The sequence below is a fragment of the Myotis daubentonii genome, chromosome 12 (assembly GCF_963259705.1).
Source record: "Myotis daubentonii chromosome 12, mMyoDau2.1, whole genome shotgun sequence".
NCBI lineage: Eukaryota > Metazoa > Chordata > Mammalia > Chiroptera > Vespertilionidae > Myotis > Myotis daubentonii.
The window spans coordinates 36,083,846-36,104,463 of NC_081851.1; the positions used below are offsets into that span (position 1 = coordinate 36,083,846).

Sequence of the window (20,618 nt, forward strand, 5' to 3'; positions counted from 1 at the left end):
TAAATAAAAGCAAAGGCACCTCAGTAGCCATAAGCACACCCAGTACCCAGATTTTGGTTTCTAATACCTTTCTCCAATAAAAGAACCAGGGTTTCTTGGAGAAATGGCTAGTTCTAGAACTGGTACAGGAAATAGCCTGAAGCATCTTGTAGTGCCAGAAGGTTTTTAAAAAAGGCTTAAAAGCCGAAACCGGTTTGGCTCAGTGGATAGAGCTTCAGCCTGTGGACTGAAAGGTCCCAGGTTCGATTCCGGTCAAGGGCATGTACCTGGGTTGCGGGCACATCCCCAGTGGGAGATGTGCAGGAGGCAGCTGACCGATGTTTCTAACTATCTCTCTCCCTTCCTCTCTGTAAAAAGTCAATAAAATATATTTTAAAAAAAAAAAAGGCTTAAAAAAACCAAAGCACCCACAATGATTGGGGTATGTCAAAGAGAGACATGGGAGACAACTGAAAGTACTCACAGTGGCCAAAGCAAAATAAATTGAGCAACAAAATCAAGTACTATTGGATTATAACCTAAAGTATAAAATAATGATCTATGAGTACACATGCTATAAATAAATTATTAATGAAAAAGTAAGTGGTCATAACTCCCCACTTTTTAAGTGTGAGCTGTGCATAGATAATTCCTTCCAAATTGCACAGCATGTAGTGGGGGGGAAGAGTAACATTTCAATGGAGAAACCTAATAAAAAACTACCTTATCCTGGACATCAAGTTCAATATCAACAGTGACGAGTCATGTTGATAGCATGTAGCCTTGATATAATATGATGATGAGACTAACACTTTACCACTGTGGTCTTCCTCCCCCAAACCAGCAATAGCAGTATAATCATGAAAAAGACATGAGACAAACTCAAATTGAGGGACATTTTACAAAATACATGGCCAGTACTCCTCAAACATGTCAAGGTTATAAAAAACAAAGAAAGCCTGAGTAACCGTCATTGTCTAAAGGACACTAAGGAGAAACGGTGACTAAATGTAGTACAGTATCCTTGAGCAGGAAAAGAATATTCAGTAAAAACTAATATTTGAATAAAGTGTTGACTTTGGCTAATATCAATATTGGTTCAGTAATTGTGAACAAACATTCTACACTAATGTAAAATAATAATAGAGAAAGCTAGACGTAGGTATATCTTCATAAGTTTTCTGTAAATCTAAAACTATTCTAAAAAAATAATGATCCACTCATTATTTTCTTTTCTTTAAAAAATTACTTGAATTTAGGTAGATATGTCTTCATGCCTGTAATTTACTTTAAAATGCATCCAAAAAATTAAAGGGAGCCCAGCTAGTGTGGCTCCGTGGTTGAGCATCGGCTCATGAACCAGGAGGTCATGGTTTGATTCTCGGTTAGGGCACATGCCTGCCTGGGTTGCGGGCTCCATCCCTGGTGGGGAGTGTGCAGGAGGCAGCCAATCAGTGATTCTCATCATTGATGTTTCTATCTCTCTCTCCCTCTCCCTTCATCTCTCTGAAATCAATAAAAACATATTTTAACAAAATTAAATGGATCAATGGAAGAATAGAGGGATGACTAAGTGGATACATATACTTTATTTTATATGTGATAAAGTGATTGTAGTAAATTGTTTTTGAAATTTTTTTTTAGTTATAGGTTGAGAGAGAGAGAGAGAGAAAGGGAAGGAGGGAGATAGGGAAAGAAGGAGGAGGGAGGGAGGGAGGAGAGAGAGAGAGAGAGAGAGAGAGAGAGAGAGAGAGAAACATTGAATTGTTGTTCCACTGATGTATTAGTTGATTCTTGCATGTGCCCTGACCAGGAATCAAACCTGAAACCTTGGCATTTGGGATGACACTCTGACTAACTAACCGAGCTACCCAGCCAGGGCGGTGAATTGTTAATAGTAAAATCTAGGTAGTTATTAATTCCACTCCTAAGTATGTGCCCAAGAGAAACAAAACCATGACTTGTATGCAAATGTTAACAATAGCATTATTCACAACAATCCCAAAATGCAAGCAGTTTGAATGCCCATCAAATTGCTGAATGGATAAACAAATGTGGCACATACAATGGAATACTACTAAACAGTCAAAAGAAACCAAGTCCTAATACCAGCTACAAATAGGTGAAACTCACGAAAGAAGCCAGACACAAATAACTGTATGATTCCATTTACATAAAATTTCTAGAAAAAGCACAACAATAGAGACAGAAAGCAAATCAAAGTTTAAGATAGAGAGTGGAAGCAAGAATTAGCTGCAAGTCAGCGTGAGGGAATCTTTGAGGGCAACAGAAGTGTTCTGAAATTGGATTGTGGTTTGTGGTCATGGTTGCACAACTGTGAGAGTTTTATAGTTTTAGCTCTTAAAATTTAAGCTTTTAACCCATTTTGACTTAATTTTATATATGGTGTGAGGTAAAATCCAATTACTATATGTCTATCCTTATGCCAATACCACTGTTTTGAGGGCTGTAGCTTTGTAACAACTTTTGTGAGTCCAATTTTATTCTTATTTTTCAAAATTGTTTTGGCAATTCAGGGTCCTTTGAAATTCCAAATGAATTTTAGGATACACTTTTCTACTTTTGAAAAGAAAAAAAAACAAGTGACCAAAAAATGACATTGAGATTTTGATAGGAATTATACTGAATCTGTATATCAGTTTTCCAACCCATGAACATGGGTTGTTTTTCCATTTATTTAGTTCTCTAATTTTTTTTGATGATGTTTTGTAGTTTTCACTACTTAAATTTTGTGCCTACTTAGTTAACTTCATTTCTTCTTCTTTTTTTTTTAATCCTCACCCGAGGATATTTTTTCCATTGATTTTTAGAGAGAGTGAAAGGGAGAGGGAGAGACACAGAGAAATACCGATGTGAGAGAGACACATTGATTGGTTGCTTCCCAAATGCCCCTGACCAGGGCCTGCAGCCTGCAACTGACATATGTGCTCTTGACCGGAATCAAACCTGGGACCCTTCAGTCTGCAGGCCGATGCTCTATCCACTGAGCAAACCAGCTAGGGCAACTTCATTTCTAATTTTTTCTTTTTGAGACTATTTTAAATGAAATTGTTTTCTTAATTTCCTTTTTGGATTATTTATTGCTAGTATATAGAAATGTAACTGGATTTTATGTGCTAATTTTGCATCCTTCAACTTCACTGAGTTTGTTTATTAGATCTAACATTTGTGTGTTTGTGTGTGTATATTTTTTCAGTTTTTCTACAGATAAATTTATGCCATCTGTGTATAGATGTAAATTTACATCTTCCTTTTAAATTTAGATGTCCTTTATTTCATTTTCTTGCCTAATTTCTCCAGCTAGAATTTCCAGTGCAATGTTGAAAACAGGCATCCTTTTCTTTCTCCTGATGTTAGGGAAAACACTTTCAGTCTTTTACCATTCAGGAGGATGTTAGCTATGGCTTTTTGTATATGTCCTTTTGTATATCTCCTTCCATTCCTATTTTGTTGAGTGTTTTTCTCACGAAAGAATGTTGGATTTTGTCAAATAATTTTTCTGCATCAATTGAAATGGTCATGTGGGTTTCCCCTTCATCCTATTAATGTCATGTGTATATTCATTAATTTTCATATGTTGAATCAACCTTTCATTTCTGAGGTAAATCCCACTTGGTAGTGGTTATAATCCTTTTTAATAAATTCAGATTGCTAGTATTGATCTGTAGTTTTCTTTTCTTGTAGACTCTTTGTCTGGCTATGGTATCAGGGTAATAGTAAGAGATTTGAACAACACAGTTACAAGTTTGGCTTAATATATATAGTGTATGTATAGGCACACAGAATTTTTCTATCCACAGGTAGAGAATACTTAATTCTTTTATTATCCAAAAAACATTTGTAGAAATTCATCGTGTACAGAAGGACCTCTATAAATTCACTAAATTCTCCTAATGCAAAGTAACAAAATGAAAAAATAGCAATAAAATGATTTTTTTCAAAAATTCACTTGAGCTCTGCCTGGTGTGCTTAATGGTTAGAGCGTTGGCTTGTGCACTGAAGGGTTGCAGATTGGATTCCCAGGCAAGGGCACTTACCTGGGTTGCAGGTTCGATCCCCAGCCCTGGTCCGGCACATGGAGGAGGCAAGCAGTCGATGTGTCTCTCTCACATCACTGTTTCTCTCTGTCTCTGTCTTTCCCCCTCCCTTTCACTCTCTAAATATTAATAGAAAAAAAGATCCTTGGGTGAGGATTAACAAAATAAAATACATTTTATTTCCACAATTGAGCTATCAGCTGTTAAAGTGTGTATACTTTTTGGGGGGACACCCTTTATATTTTAATAGAAAACAAGAAAAAAATAAGTGAATCAATTATTTGCCCTGTGGGAGTTAAGGATCTTTGTTTGCGAAAAAACAAATCAACTCAGACAAAACAAAACAACAAAAAAATAAGTTTTTGGCTCAGCTCACAGCACTGAAAGAGAAAGATGAAAAATCAGGCCCCAAATGGTTAGGAACTTGAAGTGGCTCTAGGGTTGGTTGCTTGCTGAATCAGGTAACAGAAAGCAGAGATTCATATACTAGATGAATCAGCTACTAAGTGAATCAGCTCCTAGATGAATCAGCTACTGCTGTTTTCAGTCTTATAATTTTGGTTAAAATGTAGTTGCCATGGAGTGAGCATAAAATTAGCTTAGGTCGGGTTTCATGTCTATTTTTGAATCTAGAAAAGTTCAGTTCGTCTTCATCAATGGTTTCACCAAAGAGTATCCAATGAGGAAAGGTTAGTTCGCCAAGAATAGTGGGGATAGTGTCATCAGCAGAAAGGACCATGGATGTGGGGTAACAAAACCAACCAAATGCCCATTACATACCTTCAGATTCTTGCTAGAATTTTCACTATAGCATTTATTACAGTACCAAGAAGTTATGGCTCTGAGTGCTTTCTCCCTCTCCCTCTCTCTTCTTCTTTTCCCTTCCTTCCCTCTTCCTCCCTCCATGATGTGTGTGTGTGTGTGTGTGTGTGTGTTACATCCTAACACCTGGACCTATGAATATGACCTTATTTGGCAAAGGGGTCTTTGTAGATATAAATCTAATTTAATGAATGATCTTGAGATGAGACCAGCCCTAAATCTGATAACCTTACAAAGGACAGAAGAGAAGGCACAGGCACAGAGAAAGTCATGGCCATGTGAAGTCAGAGCTTAGAGTAATGCAGCCACAAGCCGTGGACTGTCTGGGGCCACCAGCAGCTGTAAGAGGCGGGAAGGGTGCTCTCCTGAAGCCTTTGGAGTGAGTGGAGCCCTGCTCACACCTTGACCGTAGATTCTTGCCCACCATCACTGTGAGAGAATGAATGTCTGTTGTTGTAAGCCACCCGGTTTGTGGTGATGTGTAACAGCAGCCCTAGGAAACGAATGTATATACACAAATAACAGTAATCTATGTACAGAAGATAGATGGGTAGAGAAAATATGCTTTCCCCAAATTTCCATATTCTCCCACAGTATGGTATGTTGTTTTAAAATGTGCGTATAAAGGAGGCTAGTAAATTTAATGCCAGCAAAACAACTTAAGCAAAAAAAAAAAAAAAAAATTAAGTGTGCCTATATTCTCATGGGCAATTCCGGATGAGATTACTAGCCACTGTGACTCAGGACACCCCTCCAGCCACGTTTCCTGCTCGCTGCTCTGAATGCCTGAGCTCCTGTCTGATCTGACCTCCTTCAGTATCTGTTTCTCTCTCCCTCCCACCTCCTCCGTTAGCTTCCGCTCCATGTCCAGGTTGGCTGGGGGGTTGGATCTCACTCCCCGCCGCTGCTGGGTCCCAGCACTCAGCATCCTGGATCCCCACCTTTCAAGTGCTCAGAGCACAAGTGGAAAAATAAGGAGAAAAACCCAACAGTAACACGCCCATACCACTTGGTGCATTCCAATGTGGTGACTGTTTCTATTTCTAAGGGCTGAGGTGGGGATTAGAGTTGTTATCTTTGTTGGTGGGTGGGGATGGGAGTGGTCTGGCGGTGAAAGCTCAGGCCACCTTATTTTGGAACCGGGAAGTGGGAGGTGGTGCTCTCGGTATTCTCCGTAGCCAGTATCCCCAGCCACCCCACAGAGCACCGCCATCTAACCGGGCGGGTCCTGGGAGACTGTAGCTGTTTTTGGGAGTCTCACCAGGTGGCGGATCACTTGCACAGCACCATCATCCCAAACCGGATTACCCCGGGCTGTCAAACCACCACCAGGTGGTGCCCAAGAGCAGCCGAGACCTCGTGGATCCAAATCCCTCAGCCTCAGCATAGACATGTCCGGAAAGTTCCAGCATCAGATGCTGTGTGTGGGTCCCTTGAGAAGGGGCCCTGCTCTCTGCTCCCCCCCACCACCAGGGTGAAACTCCCCGGAAGCGGGTATGGACCCTCCACATTCCCACCGGTCAGTGAAATTGGGAAGTGGAGGGTGGGGAGGTAGCAATGCTTGCAGAAGTCAGCCCACAGCAGCCTATAGATATCAAGATTGTCAAAGGACTAGGGGACCAGAGTATGCAAAGGTTTCACGAAGGTGGCTGGGAGAGGGCTGGCTGAGTGGAAGTGACCTTGAGGTCTGGGCCAGTTGTGCGTATACCAAAACCGGCCAGTGTGGGGAAAAGACCGCATAATCTGTGCCGGTGACAGGCCTGGGAGGGGAAGAAGATGTACGTTTCAAGGGATGCCCAAAGGGCAGGTGGTGACCACAGAACATTTAGATGACCCTCCTATAAGGTACAGAAGTTCCCCCTGACTTAGATGCAACATCCTGGGAGAAGGTGGGAAAGGGGAACCATAATTGCCTGGGAAAATCCTGAAAATCCAGAAATTGCAGAGTTTACATGGAATGCGCTAATATTTGTGTATAGTTGATGGGTTTTATTTTTTAATATATTTTATTGATTTTTTTACAGAGAGGAAGGGAGAGGGATAGAGAGTTAGAAACATCGATGAGAGAGAAACATTGATCAGCTGCTTCCTGCACGCTCCCCACTGGGGATGTTCCCACAACCAAGGTACATGCCCTTGATCGGAATCGAACCTGGGACCCTTGAGTCCGCAGGCCGATGCTCTATCCACTGAGCCAAACCGATTAGGGCTATTTTTAAAAATATATATATATTTTTATTGATTTTTTACAGAGAGAAAGGGAGAAAGATAGAGAGCCAGAAACATCGATGAGAGAGAAACATCGATCAGCCGCCTCCTGCACACCTCCCACTGGGGATGTGCCCACAACCAAGATACACATCCGGCCCCTGACTGGAATCGAACCCGGGACCTTTCAGTCCGCAGGCCGGCACTCCATCCACTGAGCCAAACCGGCTACGGCTGATGGGTTTTATTTTTAATAGTCATTAGGAGTAATGGATACCCAAAGTAGAGGAAAAAATTTGTAACAGAAACAATTATATTTTATTTTACCAAACCTGGATCTGCAACCTGTGAAATGCTTGCCAGCTACAAATATTCATAAAAATGTATTGCAGATAAGATAACCTTAATAACTTCCAAAAAGCAGAAATTGTATAGGCTATATTCTATAGCCACGCTGTAACCAATAAATATATGAACACAAACAGGAAAGCACAGCCACTTGGAAGTCATAAAAAGAGAGGGGGAGGGGATAATTTTAAATAGCAGTAGAGTCACAGAGAAATCAAGATTTCTTGATTCTGTAAAGAATAAGTAAGAAAACAACATATTAAATCTAAGATATATGGACAAAGCTGTGTTTTCACATATAAAATCATAGCTTTTAAGTGCTTTTGTTCCCTGAGAAAAAGAGAGAATTGCTCAACTGAATATTTTAGAATTTTAGGAAAACAAAAAGTCCTTTATCAGGAGTAAAGAGTCTAGCCAGCAAATAACTATGGAAATAAATTAATTAGAAAAAAAAGAACATGTTGGGGGGTTAATGGGGGAATAAGGACACATTTGTAATACCTTAACCAATAAATAAATTGAAAAAAAAGAACAGAGTTAGTTATTTTTCTGGAAACTAGAAATTACATTAGGAGAAAATGAAAAATATTCACATCTTATCTGTCTTTCAGAAAGCACTTAGTCATCTGTCCCAGCAGAGGGCTCTTTGCCCTCCAATTTGCCCACTGTGCCCTTCTAAGGTAGGGGTGGGCAACCCCTGGCACGCGTGCCAAACATGGCACGCCAGTAACTTTTGCAAAACCCTCTCTTAGAATCTTCCATTTACAATTTTTTTCTGAATATCAACTCTTTTATTTTTCAGATAAATTCAGTGTAGGTGCATCTTAGATAAATAAATAATTTTACATAACAAGTTATCTTAAAGACCATAGACATGGATTGACGAGAGAGGGGAAGAGCAATTTCTATGCCTCTGCCTTAACTCTCCCGGCCTTCCTAGATCCGACCAGTGTTTTGGTTTCATCCACATACGCTTGTGAATCTTTGTTCTCAGTGATGAATTTTGTTAAGTCTCATAATAGGAGTAGCCTGATGGATGAAAGTAGTAGCTCATGCATATTTTTGAAGGTCACAATATATAAACCTGATGCAAAATCTCTGTCATCAGTGATGCAGCAGCAAAAGTCCCACTGATAATATCAAACGGAGTCATAAAGTTTTCTGTCGGACTATCAGTGTACATGTATACATTAAAAAATAAATGTATTTTTCATCATCATATACTGTGTTTTTGTCACTAGAATGAATTTTATTATTTCTTCAAGGTTCTTCACATGCGTACACCTTAAGAGATATCAAGTAGTTGTAACATGTTCTCAAAAAATTAGGGTTGGCACAAAGAAGAATTTTGAGTCAGAGATTTTGCTGGTTTGGGCAGGCACTCACAAAAAAGGTTGCCCACCCCTGCTCTAAGGAAAGTCACAAGACACCTTTCCGTGTAGATTAGAGCTTACTCCCACAACATCTAAAGTAACCTTTAAAATCCTGAAGTTCCCACACTACATAGCCCAGATGAGATAGGGAACAGTCCTCCTTAAAGATGACAGCAGGCCGAAACCGGTTTGGCTCAGTGGATAGAGGGGTCCCGGGTTCGATTCCGGTCAGGGGCATGTACCTGGGTTGCGGGCATATCCCCAGTGGGAGATGTGCAGGAGGCGGCTGATCGATGTTTCTCTCTCATCGATGTTTCTGACTCTCTATCTCTCTCCCTTCCCTCTCCCTTCCTCTCTGTAAAAAATCAATAAAATATATTTAAAAAAAAAAAAAAAAGATGACAGCAGGATAATATGAGTTACTATGACCAATCGGGAAGAACTTATCCATGTGTGCACGCTTTAAGTGTGGGTAGGTGTTTCCTTTCAGTCCTAGAATTAGTCTGAACTGTTGAATCAGATAGTCTCTAAGCACCCAATCCCAACACATAAGTACATTTTTTAATGTGTAGCACAATCAGGGATGAGCATGCATTATAAACCAAGGATTTTGACTCACTCAAATTGTGCACCCCAATTTTTTTTTAAAAGAAGAAAACATCCAGAAAAGAAATACCCTGATTCCCTTGTCTACCTTTATCATTCATCTGTAATAACTGAGCACCATATACCAGGGACTCAGTGCCCAACAATCATTATTAACACAGTTAACCTCTCATTGTGTGGAGGTACGTACTATTATTATTTCCATGCGAGAGCTAGGGCTCACAGAGGGGTTAAAGTGACTTGCCCTGCATCACACAGCTAGCCCAATGCTGAGCCAAATGAGGTGTGTATGGCTCACAAGATACTGGTGTTATCATTATGCTATGAAAAGTATTATAACTATTTTATAATGAAAGTACATTTTCCAATTATTGTATGCATATAACAATTAACATGTGCCCTAATTGGTTTGGCTCAGTGGATGGAGTGTCGGCCTGCGGACTGAAGGGTCCCAGGTTCGATTCCGGTCAAGGGCATGTACCTTGGTTGCAGGCACATCCCCAGTAGGGGGTGTGCAGGAGGCAGCTGATCAATGTTTCTCTGTCATCAGTGTTTCTAGCTCTCTATCCCTCTCCCTTCCTCTCTGTAAAAAATCAATAAAAATATTTTTTTAAAAACATTAACATGTATGCCTGCCTTGTTCTTTTTGGCCCTAGATTTGACCTGAATCAGGAACCAGAGTCTGGAACACTGTGTTGTGGTATGCCCGCCATAAGGTGGCAGCAAAATCTGAAGCTTTTTTGCTGACATGAAGTCCACGCCCCTTGGTGCTCCGCAAGGATCTGCCCAGGTAGAGTGGGGGTGATCTGCCTCGGCAGCTGGAGACCCCACTGTGAAGGTTGGGAGCCACCCCTGTGGCAGCCCCTCCTACCGCTATCATCTCCCATAGCAGTTGTCCCAGCCCCTCACAAGCCTCGAGGGTTTTTCCCCCTCTGTTTTTGGCATTTGAGAGAAATGACTCCAAAGTCTTACATTCATCTAACAGACCCCTTAGTTAAGGCTTAGTAGGTCTGAACAACGAAGGAGAATAGGAGTCAAGAAATGGGGTTGTGCCTGGCAGGCATGGCTCAGTGGTTGAGCATCAACCTATGAACCAGGAGGTCACGGTTCAATTCCCGGTCAGGGCACATGCCCGGGTTTTGGGCTGGATCCCCAGTGTGGAGCATTTAGGAGGCAGCTGATCAATGATTCTCTCTCATCATTGGTGTTTCTAGCTCTCTCTTTCACTCCTTTCCTCTCTGAAATCAATAAATACATATTTTTTTTAAAAAAATGAAGTTGCAGTGGAGGGAGGAGTACCCCAAGGTAAGGAGCCTGCATGAGGTGCAGCTGAGGTGGCTGGAACTTGGACAGTGAGGAAAGAGTGGTGCAAAGTAAGGTAAGGGATCTGTAGGGCTAAAATTCTTGGTCTTTATCATGATAGCAGTGGAGAGCAATTCAAGGGTTTAAAACAGATTAGTGTGATAATCTGATTTGTGTTTTAAAAGATAATCTGTCTGTAAAATGATTTGGAGTGTAAGGCTAAGCATGTTATGGCCTAAGTGAGAGATGTTGGTGGCATGAGGGTGGTGGCAGTGGAGATGGAGAGAAGACCTGGGTAGAATCTGGGGGAGAGGAATGAAAGGTGGGTTTGTAATACAAAGATAAGTTAATGTTCCTCTGAAACATGCTCACCCTTCTGTACACACTCACACCAGCATTTACACTTTTACTCCACCTTCCCCATTCACTTGGTGCGTGGCTAGTTGCATAAATACCAAAAGATACCACATCCCTCTTCTTCCTCTTCCACTCCTCCGGGGAAACATTTTCTCTGCCAGTCATCTCAGAGGGAGAACTCTGGAACTGGGTGGCTTTGGGTAAGAAGATAAACATACAACATTCCCCCTTTATTTGTGATTTTGCTTTCCGTGGTTTCCCATGGTCAAAAGTAGTCAAAAATACTAAGTGGAAAATTCCAGGAATAAACAATTCATGAGTTTTAAATTGTGCATCGTTCTGAGTATGATGAAATCTCTCTGTCCTCCTGGGATGTGAATCATCCCTTTGTCCCGTGTATCCACCCTGTACGTTAGTCCTGAAGGGGTTCAGGACAGACCTCCCCAGATGTGCCCCTTTGGCATGTGAATTAGTTTGAGCTGAATGCAATTGAGACACCCGAAGGCTCACGAGAAATTTGCCCATAATAAGCGTTATCATCTGAAATAACATTTTATGACCTAGCCATAGGGCAGGACAAACTTCTAATTACTGAATATCTGTTCGTTTTACCCTGGGACAGATCTCCCTCCCCTCTGAAGCCCCAGGCTCCATACCGTATCCTTGGCTCAGAATGTCATATAGATACCATTTTATCTTACTCGGATTCTCTCATGTATGTGGGATTTTCATATGTGCATATGTAATTAAATGTGGTCATATTCTCTTGTGTTAATCTGTCTCATGTCTATTTGAGTATTAGACCAGCCAAAAGAACCTAGAAGGGCAGAGGAAAGTTTTCTTCATCCCTCACAGTAAAATAAGATATTTTGAGACACACACACACACACACACACACAGAGAGAGAGAGAGAGAGAGAGAGAGAGAGAGACCACATTCATATAACCTTTATTATAATATATTGTTATAATTATTTCATTTTATTAGTTACTATTGTTAATTTATTAATATGCCTAATTTATAAATTAAATTTTATTGGAAGTATATATGCATAGGAAAAAACCTAGTATATATAGAGTTTGGTACTATCCACAGTTTCAGACAACCCCTGGGGGTTTTAGAACGTATCCTCCGTGGATAAGAGGGGACTTCTGTACAAGAGATGATGTGAGATCTCAAGGTGTGGGTCTAGCTCAACAAATCTATGACTTTATCTAGCCAGGCTCTCTCTGAGAGCCCTGGAGAAAAGCTGGCCAGCTGTTCCCCTATAGACCAGCTCCCTGTGTCCTGGTCCCTGGAGAAGCTGCGCTGGAGTGCCATGGCTACCGTGGTCATGTGACAGATGTAGGCCCCCACCTCCAAGTCCCGGGGTCCCAGTGCACCACAGTTGGAGGGAGGTTTGGGAGCAAGACCCCTGGGCTTTCATGCAGAGCCTCTTAATTGTCTTAGGGACAGACACAACTGAGATGCAATGTTTTTTAATTACACAAAGTGGATTTGGAAACACTGCTTTTATTATTTATTTATTTATTTATTTATTTATTAACTTATGTATGTATCATTATCCTCACCAGAATATATTTTTGCATTTATTTTCAGAAAGAGTGGAAAGGAGGGGAACAGATAGAGCCAAACATCAATGCGAGAGAGATGCATCTATTAGTTGCCTCCCACATGCACCCGGACCAGGGCCAGGGATTGAGCCTGCAACCCAGGTATGTGCCCTTGACCATAATCAAAGCTGGGTCCCGGCAGTCTGAGGCTAACGTTCTATCCACTGAGCCAAACCGGCTAGGGAGAGTGCAGTGTTTTCTGACTTTAGCCCTCCACAAAGAGACGGTCCAGCCCAGCCCCAGTGAAGGCCAGATCCACTGAAGCAGGAGAGGAAGACTAGTGGCTAGCCTCCAGGCAGCAGAATCAAAAAACAACAGGATGGGAATATATCTAAAGGGCACAGGAACCAACCTGAAGGAGCTCCCAGTGGTCAAAGCTGAGACAATTTGAACAATAAAACAATGTAGTATTAGATTACTACCCGAAACATAAAATAAATGTACATGTGTCCATAGTGACAAAAAGATATGTTTGAATAAATGAGTAAATGGGTGGCAGGGTGGAGGATTGGGGGGCGGGGGTGATCTCCCTTTCCTAAGAGTTTCATTGAACATATGCAGATATTTCCTCTTCTGAAGTCCACATGAAGGTGGACTTGACTTAGTGTCTGGATTCCGAAGAGTTTGGAAAGGGAAACATAGTACCATTTCAGTGCAGAAACCTGGCAAACACTGCCTTAGCCATGAGATCTGGGTGAACATCGCCAGGGATGCTCAGTGATGCAATGAGAAGCCATTTCACCTCTGCGGAATTCTTTTCTAGAAATTCATAATTCCAGTCCAGTCATGGGAAGAACATCTGCCAAAGTCAGACTGAGTGAGATCTAATAAAATAACTGACCAATATTGTTCCTCAAAATCACCAAGGTCGTGATAACGAGGGAAGCTTGAAAAACTGTCACAGATGGGAGGAGACTAAGAGATATGATGGCTGCCCTAACCGGTTTGGCTCAGTGGATAGAGCATCACCCTGCGGACTGAAAGGTCCCAGGTTCGATTCCGGCCAGGGGCGTGTACCTTGGTTGCAGGCACATTCCAAGTTGGGGGTGTGCAGGAGGCAGCTGATCGTTGTTTCTCTCTCATCAGTGTTTCTAACTCTATCCCTCTCCCTTCCTCTCTGTAAAAAATCAATAAAATATATATTAAAAAAAAAGAGATATGATGGCTAAATGCAGTGTGGTATTCTAGATTGGATTCTGAAGTACATAAAGGACATGAATGGAAAAACCCAGAGAAATCTGAATGAAGTCTGGAGCTTAGTTAGTAGAAATGTCCTAGTAGGATATGCTATTTACACCTGTGAGAACACCTGTAGAGTAAATTCCTAGAAGTGCAATTGTTAGATTAAAAATATTGGCACTGCCCTGGCTGGTCTAGCTCAGTGGATAGAGCATTGGCCTATGGACTGAAGGGTCAGGTTTGATTCAGATCAAGGGCACATTCCCGGGTTGCAGGTTTGATCCCCATTAGGGGGTGTGCAAGAGGCAGCCGATCAATGATTCTCTCTCATTGATGTTTCTATCTCTCTCTCCCTCTCCCTTCCTCTCTGAAATAAATAAAAACATATTAAAAAAAAGAAATACTCTTATCAGCATGAAAAAAAAAGAACAGTAAACGATACATATGAACAGCCAGATGAAGAGATATAAAGGGGTTGATCATAAGGGTTCTAACACAGGAGCTTCCATCCCAGGCGAGTTTGGGGTACACCACCTTTCCGGCACATAGATACATTTAGTTTAGCGCTCCAAACCCCATAGTTCAAGGATTGTATGGAAGCTTCATTACTAGATATGATTGACTAAATCATTGATCATTGATGATTGAACTCAACTTCTAGCACCTCACCCCTCCCTGTAGGTTGGAGGGTGGAGCTGAAAGCTCCAACCCTCTACACATGGTAGGTCCCCTTGACAACCAGCTCTCATCCTTAACTTGCCTAGACGCTTTCCAAAAGTCACCTTTTTAATATAAACTCAGGTGCAGTTGAAAGAGCTTGTTGTTATAACAAGACATCTGTTTCATCTTTATGGCTCAGGAACTAAGGACAAAGGTCCAAGAGTATAACAAAAAATGATCCCATTGCTCTAATCCCATAAGAAATTCCAAGGGTTCTGGGAACTGTGAACCAGGAACCATAGACAAAGACCGAAACATATAATTATTATAAAATACAATATCACAGGTTTATAATAGTATGCGGTAGGCAGAAGAGTGGCGCCTAATGAGGTCCATATCCTAATCCAGTGATGGCGAACCTTTTGAGCTCGGCGTGTCAGCATTTTGAAAAACCCTAACTTAACTCTGGTGCCGTGTCACATATAGAATTTTTTGATATTTGCAACCATAGTAAAACAAAGACTTATATTTTTTATATTTATTTTATATGTTTAAATGCCATTTAACAAAGAAAAATCAACCAAAAAAATGAGTTCGCGTGTCACCTCTGACATGTGTGTCATAGGTTCGCCATCACTGTCCTAATCCCTATGTGACCATGTTACCTAACATGACAATATGGACTTTGCAGATGTGATTAGGGATCTTGATATGGGAGAATGTTCTAGGTGGGCCCAATGTAAGGTGACTTGAAAAGGTCCTTATAAGCAAAAGGGGAATGCAGGAGTGTCAGACTCAGAGATGTAATGACAAAAGCAGAGGTCGGAGTGATCTGATTGGTGGCTTTGAATATAGAGGGGGCCCTGGGTGAGGGATGCAGTCAGCCAGCAGAAGCTGGAGAAGAAGGGAATAGATTCTCCCCTAGATCCACCCGAAGGAATGCAGCACTGCTGACACTGCCGGGGTCCAACCCCAGCAGGTCCAGGGGTCCCCAAAGGTGTGGATGGAGTCGGCGAAGAAGGAAGGACACGGAGACAACGTTCAGTTGATCAGTAGCCTAGCCAGGATCTCCAGCCAGGATCTCCAGCCAAGTTCTGGTCTGGATCTCCAGAGAGGTTCTGCTCAGGTTCTCCAGTCAGGTTCAGTCACCAGGTTCTAGTCAGGCTCTCCTGCCAATCTCCGCAGTCAGGTTCAGTCCAGGATCCCCTGCCATGCTCTCTCGCCAGGCTCCGCCTCCAGGCTCCGAGGCCAGTCCCTGTCCAGGATCCTCCGGCATGCTCTCGCCAGCGAAGTTCTTCTGTCCCTAGAGAACGTTCTGTGTAGGTTCTGTGCCTAGGCTCTGTCTCTCTTGGTCCTGTCTTCCAAGCCCTGTGTCCTTAGTTCTGTGTTCTGAGTTCTGTCTTCTGAATTCTGTCTCATGAGTTCTGTGTTCTAAGTTCTGAGTGTTTCTGTCTTGTTACAACTGTATTTATACCAGTTGATTCAATCCTATCAATCTCTATTACAAAGGTTAGGGCGTTTCTTATCTCCATTCCAGGGAGAAAAGATTATGTAGTTTAAGCATGATTGTTCGTAGTTAAAGGGATTAATTACCCGCCTGGCACTTAGTTGAGGGGTTTTATTCCCTCCCTAACTTCAGGGGAAAATCCCTACCTGGGGATTCAACCTTTCTCGGAGAGGTGACTTTGGTTAAAACACAGCGCCAAGAAGGTGAGCAAACATATTAAGAACCGTATGCCATATATGCCAGGTCCCTTGAAACAGCAAGGATGGACCGGCTCCCGGCATGACATGTCATTTTATTTTTATTTTTTAAAAATATATTTTTATTGATTTCAGAGAGGAAGGGAGAGGGAGAGGGAGATAAAAACATCAATGACGAGAGAGAATCATTGATTGGCTGCCTGCTGCACACCCCCTACTGGGGATCGAGCCTGCAACCCAGGCATGTGCCCTTGACTGGAATCGAACCTGGGACCCTTCAGTCCGCAGGCTGATGCTCTGTCCACTGAGCCAAGCCGGCTAGGGCTGACACGTCATTTTAGCCCAGTGAGACCCCTTTCAGACGTCTGACGTACAGAATTGTGAGATGATACATATGTGCTGTTTCAAGCCACTAAGCTTGTGGCAATTTGTTACAGTAGGAACAGGAAACCAACATGTGGTAGTAGTGGTATAATTTTTATATTTTAGGAAGAAGGCTCCATCACCTCTCCACAACCTAAACCTCAAAACACTTTCATCTATACCCTACTTCCTATTATAGTGGATGACTCTCTTGCCCCCATCAAAGGCCAGGGTTAACTGCTGACTCCCCAAAACACCAACAGGAAATAAGCTGTTTGTCAAGTTAAGCTTACTTTGTGAGACTCACTGTAATAAAAGAGAATACCACTTGCCGAATCTTAGTAGGGAAGTAAGGACAGGATATTTACAGAGTTTTAGGGCCCAGGTTGGGTGACCTTAGAGTGGGTCTTGCAAGGAGGAGAACTGGTGAGGATTGAACAGAGCATGTAACAGCTTTGGAATGGTGGGCATGAAGGGGCCTTTAGTGAAGGGAAAGTCTTGAAGGAGACTTTAAAAACATTTTTTTTATTATTGATTTAAGAGAGGAAGAGAGAGGGAGAGAGAGAGAAACATCAGGGATGAGAGAGAATCACTGATCGCCTGCCGCACGCCTCAGACTGGGGATCGAGCCCGCAACCTGAGCATATGTCCTGACCGGGAATCCAACCCAGACCTCCTGGTTCATAGGTCAATGCTCAACCACTGACCTACGCCAGCTGTACTTGAAGGCGTCTTGATGAACAAGTCATTTTAGTTGGTTCAGCCTTACCTCCCAAGAACAAGTATTTCCTGGAGCAATCAACTAAGTTACTTTTACTTGATTTCAAGATTGTTTAATACAAGGACAAGAAGGTATACCCAGTCCCAGTATTGTTAAGTATAGGAACAAGGCATTATGTTGGCATCAATGCTCACCAAAAACTCCACTAGTGGTCTGGATCTCATTCCTTCTCTCTCTCTTTTAAAAAATATGTTTTTATTGATTTCAGGGATGAAGGGAGAGGGAAAGATAGATACATCAATGATGAAAGAGAATCACCGATCGGCTGCCTCTTTCATGTCCCACACTGGGGATTGAGCCTGCAACCCGGGCATGGGCCCTGACCAGGAATTGAACTATGACCTCATGGTTCATAGGTTGACACTCAACCCCTGAGCCACACCAGGCGTGCTGGCCTATTTCTTTTCTTTACTCAGAGTGTTTAGTCTTATAACATTGCCTCTCTCCTTCTCTACTAGATCATTCCCATCTTGGGGAGGGGGGGGGAAGGGGGAGGGAGAAATCTCCCCACAGACATTTTTGACATCTGTCCCATTTCTGTTTCTCTTTATTAAAAAACTCGTTACAGAGTTGTCTATGGGTATGATGTTGACCTCTTCACCTGCCATTCCAGATGCTCTCCCTCCTTTTTCTCTATGCTCCCACCACATCAGCCTTCCATAGGCTTCTGGAACCTCCTAATGCAGTGGTTCTCAACCTTCCTAATGCCGCAACCCTTTAATACAGTTCCTCATGTTGTGGTGACCCCCAACCATAAAATTATTTTCGTTGCTACTTCATAACTGTAATTTTGCTACTGTTATGATTCGTCATGTAAATATCTGATATGCAGGATGTATTTTCATTGTTACAAATTGAACATAATTAAAGCATAGTGATTAATTACAAAAACAATATGTAATTATATATGTGTTTTCCGATGGTCTTAGGCGACCCTTGTGAAAGGGTCGTTCGACCCTCAAAGGGGTCATGACCCACAGGTTGAGAACCAATGTCCTAATGTGTTCTGTGTTAGGCCTTTGCACTATCTGTACCTTTTGCCTGTATAGCTTGTCCCTCACCCACCATCTTTACATGGCTGGCTTCTTATCTTTCAGAGCCCAGCTTCAATGTCACTTCCTCATTGAGACCTCTAACCATCAATCTAGAAATGAACTGTGCAGGCTTTATTATGTCACTCCACTTAAAATATTTGTTATAATTGTGGCAAAATATATATAACACAAACTAGACCATTTTAACCTGTAGCATTCAGTGGCGTGAAGCTCATTCATATTATTGTGCAACCATGGCCACCATCTAACTCCAGAACTTTTTCATCTTCCCAAACCTGAACTTTGAATCTATTAAACCATAGCTCATCATTTCCCTTGTACCCCAAGCCCCTGCAACCACTGTTTAATTTCTGTCTCTATGAATTTGCCTAGTCTAGGGACCTCATATAAATAGGATCATGTGTGGGGGCCACTGGCAAGCACAACGGGGCGTTCTTAAAAATATTGTCAACTGAAGCCAGGGCGCAGGCAGAGCCACGCCCTGGAGGCGGTCCTAGCCAAGAGGCAAGGACGCCACTCAGTCTGACCTTTCCAGCCCAGGTACTAAGGGGGTGGATCCCATTATGTTGCCAGGAACTCAAGGCCCACCCAGATGTGATGTAACTTCCCGTTACTTCGAGTATATATTAAACTTACTTCCGGTGTTGGGGGCTCTGTTCATCTATCAGAGGGCTGACGCCACACCCAGGCCCAGCTTTTCCTATATTTCTGTCTCAGTCTTGTTTTTTTTTTCATTCTTCCTTAACCCTCGTCGTGTTCTAATCAATATTCATGAACCCCCACGTTCTCTCTTTTGGCGCTGGTCATGGGAAGAGAGAACGTACCCCCATAATCATGCAATTATTGTCCTCTTGTGTCTAGCTTGTTTCAGTTAGCATAAGGCAGGGGTCCTCAAACTTTTTAAACAGGGGGCCAGTTCACTGTCCCTCAGACCGTTGGAGGGCTGGACTATAGTTTAAAAAAAAAAAAACTATGAACAAATTCCTATGCACACTGCACATATCTTATTTTGAAGTAAAAAAACAAAACGGGAACAAATACAATATTTGTATTTGCATGTGGCCCCGCGGGCCGTAGTTTGAGGACCCCTGGCATAAGGTATTCAAGCTTCAACCAGGTGTCAGAATTACATTTTTAAGGCTGAATAATGTTCATATACATAATGTAGATAGAAAAGCAGATTAAACAAAATATTCATCTGAGGCAGGAGAGTAAGAAGCTAGGAAAATTCCTTGGCAGGTGGAGTGGGGAAACTAAGAGCTGAAAGAACTGGCTGAGCAGTTTACAGCCAGATGCAGAAGGCCACCAGGTGGAAAGCCCCCGGGGCCTAGCAGTGGGCAAAACTGGTGCTGGACCTCACCCCTGGGTGCCTTTCCTTCCTTAGCATATCCCTGGTCATGAGGTTTAGATCCCCTGACCTTTCCACCTGAGAGATAACATCTAGGCCTCAGTTATAATTCAGTTCCAGGCCCAGAAAAGCAGCAAAACCAGACTGGTGACGCTAGGACAGGGGTGGGCAAACTTTTTGACTCCAGGGCCACAATGGGTTCTTAAACTGGACCGGAGGGCCGGAACAAAAGCATGGATGGAGTGTGTGCGTGAACTAATATAAATTCAAAGTAAACATCATTACATAAAAGGGTACGGTCTTTTTTGTTTTTAGTTTTATTCATTTCAAACGGGCCGGATCCGGCCTGCGGGCCGTAGTTTGCCCATGGCTGCGCTAGGACCAGCTGCAGTGACTAATGACCCCCTGAAAGGATACACCTGGAAAAGCTGATGAATATTCATTCTATTGAGATCCTACCCTGGGACCTCCCTGAAATCCCTGTCTTGGAAAGCAGACAAAACCCCCTCAAGTCAAAGAAGCCAGCATGGGCTCTCTCTGGAGCATGCTCATCCCTGATGCCAGGTGTGCATGTTTTACTTTTTTTCTCTTAAACTCTAAGGGTCCCCATGAGACTTGCAACCAGGGGAGCAATGGGCAGCAGCAGCTTGTTCTGGGCTAACCACCTGAACTTGTCTCCAAGGCCTTCTTTTCTCTGACTTTCCAGTGAGCTGACAGCAGCTCAGGGTGGCTCACTTCTTTCCTATAACATTTCTAGTGAGCCAGAGCAGCCCACCCAGGCTCTCTCTGTTGCTTCTTATACCCTAGGTCAGTGGTCGGCAAACTCATTAGTCAACAGAGCCAAATATCAACAGTACAACGA

The 20,618-nt window shown here is 42.5% G+C and overlaps 2 protein-coding genes across 2 annotated transcripts in view; one reads left to right on the forward strand and one right to left on the reverse strand.

Moving 5' to 3' along the window:
- Positions 1-20,618, reverse strand: part of CCT7 (chaperonin containing TCP1 subunit 7) — a 354,827-nt gene that overhangs the window by 285,759 nt on the left and 48,450 nt on the right. The gene's annotated exons all lie outside the window — the stretch shown is intronic.
- The window catches only part of EXOC6B (exocyst complex component 6B), a 555,911-nt gene continuing 545,347 nt past the window's right edge, over positions 10,055-20,618 (forward strand). The window contains exon 1 of the mRNA XM_059659432.1: positions 10,055-10,184. The gene's annotated coding sequence lies outside the window, so the exon portion shown is untranslated. The remainder of the gene's footprint in view (positions 10,185-20,618) is intronic.